The sequence below is a fragment of the Apodemus sylvaticus genome, chromosome X (genome assembly GCF_947179515.1).
Source record: "Apodemus sylvaticus chromosome X, mApoSyl1.1, whole genome shotgun sequence".
Taxonomy (NCBI): Eukaryota; Metazoa; Chordata; class Mammalia; order Rodentia; family Muridae; genus Apodemus; species Apodemus sylvaticus.
Window position 1 is genome coordinate 132956454 of NC_067495.1, and position 6689 is coordinate 132963142.

At 39.5% G+C, this 6689-nt stretch overlaps 1 pseudogene; it reads right to left on the bottom strand.

Moving 5' to 3' along the window:
* Positions 1–348: 348 nt before the first annotated feature.
* LOC127674690 (centromere protein K-like) lies at positions 349–3424 on the bottom strand (annotated as a pseudogene).
* Positions 3425–6689: the final 3265 nt, after the last annotated feature.

Consider the following 6689-nt stretch of genomic DNA (forward strand, 5'->3'; position numbering starts at 1 on the left):
GATGGGTCAGTAGTTAAGGGCACTGACTGCTCTTCCACAGAACTGGAAGTTCAGTTCCCAGAACCCACATGGCACTCTCCAACCATCTGTTACTTCAGATATGATGCCCTCTAACACCCCCATGGGCACTGCAGGCATGTGGTACACAAACCATGTGGTGCATTCAAAACATCCATGCACATAAAATAAAAATAAAATGAAAAATTTCTCATTCTTTAGAAAGGATTTCAGTGTGTGTGTGTGTGTGTGTGTGTGTGTGTATGTGTGTGTGTGTGTGTGTGTGAGAGAGAGAGAGAGAGAGACAGAGACAGAGACAGAGACAGAGACAGAGAGACAGAGAGAGTGTGTTTATATCTGAGTTACAAGCATGGGACACAAGTGCAAACTGGGAAGGTCACAGTCTTTTGAAACCTCAAAGCTCACCTTCAGTGATACATCCCCTCCACCAAGAGCACACATACTAACCTTTTCCAAAGAAGCTATGGTGGGGGTGGGAGTTGGGTTGGAGAGCAGGATTCTCATTTAGAACATCACATACAATAATTGCTTTGGAGCAAATGTTTATGTTTTTCAGTCATTTCAAATACTTACTAAAACCCTCATGGCCAAGGTGCTTTTTTGCAAATTTGACATTTTACAGGTAATCATCTCAAAATGACACTATGAGGGTAGAGCCTATAGGATTAGATTATTAATATAATTCAGTGCTTTTATTTTTTTGAGACAAGATATCAGTACGTAACCCTCAATAGCCTGAACTCTGTATATCAGAAGTTCTCAACCTGTGGACTATAACTCCTTTGGGGGTTGAATGATCCTTTTACAGAGGGTGCATATCAGATATCCTGCATGTGAAATATTTACATTACAGTTCATAACAGTTACAAAATTACAGTTATAAAGTAGCAACAAAACTAAAGTTATGGTTGGGAGGTCACCACACGTAATGTGTCCCAAGTGATGCATTCACTACCACACATGCCTGGCTACTTTGTTAGTATTATTATTTTTTTAGAGACAGGGTTTCTCTGTATAGCTCTGGCTGTCCTGGAACTCACTCTGTAGACCAGGCTGGCCTCGAACTCAGAAATCTGCCTGTCTCTGCCTCCTTGAGTGCTGGGATTACAGGGGTGCGCCACCACCGCCTGGCTTCATGCTTTTTCTTTGGCTGTTTTTCTTCTGATGGCTTTGTCCTATTCCAATTCTTTTATCTTTGTTTTCTTTTATTGTTATTTCTTAGATGCTTATTTTTTTCTAACCAGTGACAGAGAAGATGTGGCTCCAAATAGAAGGGAAGTTGGAAGGAATTGAGAGGTATTGGGGGAGGCAAAATCATAATCAGAATATACTGTATGAAAATAATCAATTTTAGCAAAGGAAAAAATTAAAAAGTAAATGACTATTTGCTTTTCATAGACTTCTCTGTCTAAGGTTTTCTAAAGTAATTCATATATTTAATAACCTGCCTGGAGTTCAAGTACATTTTTACAATGCCAAAGCTAGCTATTTATAAAACAAAATAAATGCCTAACTAAAAAGGTTAGAATTAGTCTTTCTATTATAATAAAAGAAACATTTTATTTAAGGAAAACTTATATATGTTTTGGGTGTAGGACTGAGTTGTAAACTAGAATTCTTTCAGAATAACAGCACAAGATTCAGGGTGCAAATAGTAAACAACTAAGCAACTCTCTTAAAGAATCAAAAAAAAAATAACTTTTAAATTTCGTTTTTCAAGGCAGACTGAAGCTCTGGCTGTTCTGGAACTCACTCTGTAGACCAGTCTGGCCTCAAACTCAAGAGATTCTCCTGCCTCTGCCATCAGAGTGCTGGGATTAAAGGTGTGTGCCACCATGTTCAAGTCAAGAATTCTTTTTTTTTTAAATTGGATATTTTTCTTTATTTACATTTCAAATGTTTTCCCCTTTCCAGGTCTCCCCTTTGGAAACCCCCTATCCCATCCCCCTCCCCCTGCCTCTATGAGGGTGTTCCCCCACCCACCTACCTACTCCCATCTTCCTACCCTGGCATTCCCCTACACTGGGGCATCAATCACCCTCAGGCCCGAGGGCCTCTCCTCCCACTGATGTCCAACTATGGAGCTGCAAAATCCTTCAGCTCCTTCAGTCCTTTCTCTCACTCCTCCATTGGGGACCCTGTGCTCAGTTCAATGATTGGCTGAAAGCGTCCCCCTCTGTATATGTCAGGCACTGGCAGAGCCTCTTAGGAGACAGCTATATCTGGCTCCTGTCAGCAAGCACTTGTTGTCATCCACAATAGTGTCTGAGTTTGGTCACAGTATATGGGATGGATTTCTAGGTGGGACAGTCTCTGGATAGCCTTTCCTTCAGTCTCTGCTCCACACTTTGTTTCTGTATCTCTTCCCATTGGAATTTGGTCCCCCTTCTAAAGGACCAAACTATCCATACTTTGGTCTTCCTTCTTCTTGGACTTCATGTGGTCTGTGAATTATATCTTGGGTAGTCCAAGTTTTTGGGCCAATATCCACTTATTAGTGAGTGCATACCATGGGTGTCCTTTTGTGACTGAGTTAACTCACTCAGGATATTTTCAAGTTCCATCCATTTGCCTGCGAATTTTAAGAAGTCATTGTTTTTCATAGCTGTGAAGTATTCCATTGTACATTTTCTGTATCCACTATTCTGTTGAGGGACATCTGAAAAGCAGCATTTTGTTTTGTCTTTAACACTAATTGTTGACTAAAGAGATAGCAAAAAATACCTACACTTACCTCTAACATTTCATTCAGTGCTATCAGCTGTGCATTCAAGTCTTGAATGTCTTTCCTTTTCTTTTGAGTACTTCCATCAGGCAGAGGAAAATCATCTTCTAAAAAATCACCCAAGGTAAACAAGAGGTTCTCCTTAAATTCTTTTATTCTAAGGATCTTAGCTTTCAGTTCATTAAAGATTCTTGATTCAGTAACTGTTACAACCTGATTTTTCAAATCAATGTGTAAGATATTAAGAGTTTCTATATTTGCTGCTCTTCATCCACTGTCACTCCCGTTCTAAGTTTTCTTTTAACTTTTCATTCTTTGATTGAATGGTTGACAGTACCATTTCAAGACCACACCTCAATCTTTGAAACTCTTCTTTTCCTAATGTTAACAAAGCGTCTTCAGTTAGGGGAATTATTTCAGATTTTCTTTTCTTCCATTGACCAAGTTCAGCAAACATTTCCCTTGCATAGTAAGTAAGGAGAGTGAAGCATTGACTTAGTGAGTCTCTGTTCCAATAAGTGGTAATTTATTCTGACAGTCTTACGTATCTTTCTACATTTCTTCACATTGTTTAATAAGTTCTTCCTCTGTATCTACAACAGCTTCCACATCTGTAATAGTATCTGGATCTACTACTTCTTGTTGATTCTCTGTCATATCCTTTATAGTTTTCTTCACCTTACTGCAGCAACTCCGGTCCAATGATTGATTTTTTTTATACTCAATTTTTGCCCTCAGCTTCATAATATGATTTATTTAAGAATTATTGATGAGTAGGTATGTATTATAAGGATATAAGGTACATTTGACAGATTTTTATATAAAAAGTTTATATTTGTGGCTCATAAGATTCTTATAAGATTACGTTTGAAGATAAATAATGAAATAATGATTCCTTTCTTTGTAACTACGTAAGAGAAACTGGCTGAGAAAACTGCCTTGCTTGCTTACACTTTGTTAATCTATAACAAGTTGCTTAGTTACAAATGTATGTGGCATTTTGGGAATGATTTATTTTCTTTGCCTGTATTATGTGTTATTTCTTGTAAAGGTATTGGAGAGTACATTGCTTTTTCATGATCATTCACTAGAAGAAAACTAAAATGTAATCACATTATAATTGTATACTGCATGAAAGATTTTTCTGGGATATATATGCTGTGGAAGAAAGAATAAAGTATGGGGGCTGGAACATTGTTCCTTCCATACATTGTTCCTTCCATCCATCAACTGTGTCTCTGTGTGTGTGTGTGTGTGTGTGTGTGTGTGTGTGTGTGTGTGTGTTTGTGTTGGAGCTTGCTATGTACTTATGTATGTATGTGTGCAGTGCTTGGAGACTACTTGCTGGAGCTTTGCTCTATCCATTCTATCTGTGAATGTGTTTATGTCTGTCTATATTTCTGTATGTACGTACGTACGTATGCATGTATGTCTATATTTGTGTATATGAAGTGATTGGACTCTGCCTTTTGTTTCATACACTCAGTGTGTGTGTGTGTGTGTGTGTGTGTGTGTGTGTGTGTGTGTGTGTGAATTTTCTTTCCCTCTCTTTCTCACAGGTTTCTAGGAGTTAAAAGAGGTTGTAGTTTTTCAGCTAGCCACAGGGAATGCTATCCCCAGTGTCATAGTTTGAATATGCTTTGGCCAGGGAGCACTATTTGGAGGTGTGACTTTGTTGGAGTGGGTGTGTCACTATGAGCATGGGCTTTTATACCCTAGTTCTAGATGCCTGGAAGCCAGTATTCTGCTAGCAGCCTTCAGATGAAGATGTAGAACTCTCAGCTCCTTCTGCACCAAACCTGCCTGGATGCTGCCATGCTCCCACTTAGATGATAATGGACTGAACCTCTGAACCTGTAAGCCAGCTCCAGTTAAATGTTGTGTTCATAGTGTTTGTTCACAGCAATAAAACCCTAACTAAGACACCCAGCAATTAAGCTTTGCTCCTTCAGAGAAAAGTCTGTTGACTAACTTCTCTAGTCACTGGCTGCCTTTGGCAGCAGCCTCTGTAGGCATCTGGATCCACTCCTGTCAGCAGCTCTAAGTACTGAGCCCCCAACACCTGTCTGCCTCAGTTTACTCACCAAATGGATGCCAAAGTCGGTCATTATCAGTAAAGCATTGTCTAAAATATGCACATAGTTCAGGTTTGGTCCTCAGTACTGATAATGTAAAATTAGTTCATTTAGCTCTTAAAACATATCATTATGGCGGCACATCATATATGCATATACATAGGCATATGCATCCATTCAGGGAACAGTGGAATGGCTCCGTGGGTAGAGGTGCCTGCCTCCAAGTCTGACAACATGAGTTCAATCCTTGGTTCAATTCCATGGTGGAAAGACAGAACTCAAAAATTGTCTTTTGACCTCTATATACTACCTTGACCCCTGATGCTAAATAACTAAATATAATTTTAAAAATAAAATAATGTATAGTTGTTAGGAACATAAGCAAATCCATTCTAGGTAACTTGAAAACCATTTTATGTGACTTGGAATAATATGTTTGCAAAATGTGATAATGAGCCACAAGGTAGCTCTGATATGGCATTGCTTATGCAAAATTAAACTCCAACTATGCAATGTCTGGAATCCACTCATGATCTTCTGGTCTCCTCCAAGGGCTTGAGTTACTTCTACAGCCCTGCCCTTTGTAGCACACCCCTTGTCTTCTAGGCTCCAGCTGACTGTACTCCACTGCTGCTGCTGTTCTTGGTGGTCATCTCATGGCACTGGCATTTCCAAAACACTGCAACTAGGCTTCACCAATAGCTTCTCATAGTCTCTCTTCATGGTGCCAAGCCTCAACTCCTTTGTATTACCCCTTCAGTTCAGGGCCATCAACTGCAACTGAGGCTGTACCTTCACCAATGGCCTTCTGTGGCCTTTCACAGTGCCAAGCCTCAGCTGCTCTCCATGACCTCTTCATGCCTTCAAAACAAGTATCACCTGGGTGACTCTTACACATTACCTAGTACAGCTGCTGCAGGAGGTACAACCTTGGCTATCTCTGGAACACAGCTTTCCTGCGCTCTCAGAAAACATTTCGTAGAAGATTTCACCTCAATAATGCTGTTCTCTTTTTAATCATCACTAATTTCTTAGCTCTAGCTAACCAGCATTAATAATCCCAGTAATGCAAAGGTTTTGTTCTAGCAGTTCTGGTATTTTGTTAATCACAGATGATTCTTCAGCCCTTGCTACAAAAACCACAGAATCTTCACAATCAAACAAGCAATGGCCCTGATAAGAGTCTTTAATCTTCCCTCTGGAATTTCACAAGCCAGGCCTCCATTGTTTGCACTATTCTCAATGTGCTCCTACAGAACATTCCACAGAGCTCTTAACACCCAATGGCTTTTCTAGCCCAAAGTTCCAAGGTCTTTCCAACAGTCCTCCCCAAAACATGGTCAGGTTGTCACAGGAATACCCCACTCCTGGTACCAATCACCTTAGTCAGGGTTTCAATTCCTGCACAAAACATTGCCTGTCAGTGTTAGTTGACAGCCAATGACTTCAAGAACCTTCTGGAACTTCCACCATTGCTATCTTTTCATATGCAACAGCAGAAAGGACCTCACTCTGATTGAGAGTTGAGTCTATATCCAGAGCTTCAATGCATCCTCATGGGAGAGCATTCTCAGATCACTGAAACAGTGTTTTACATGAGATTATCAAAACCTTTATAACCTCTATCCTCTTTTAGTAAGATTCTGTATGGAAGTTTGAGGGCTTATTTGATATTTATTAGATGAAATTCTAGAACAAATTTGACAATTAACCAGAGTAAGTTATGGAAAGACAAAAATGAAATAGTTCAAGGAATCCTAAAAGTGAGAAAGAAATCAGTCCATTTCAGATCTATGAATGGCCCAGTTATCTAAGCTAGAAAAATAACAAATCCTAATGAACCTAAATATTGTTTTTGTCTTTCCATATTT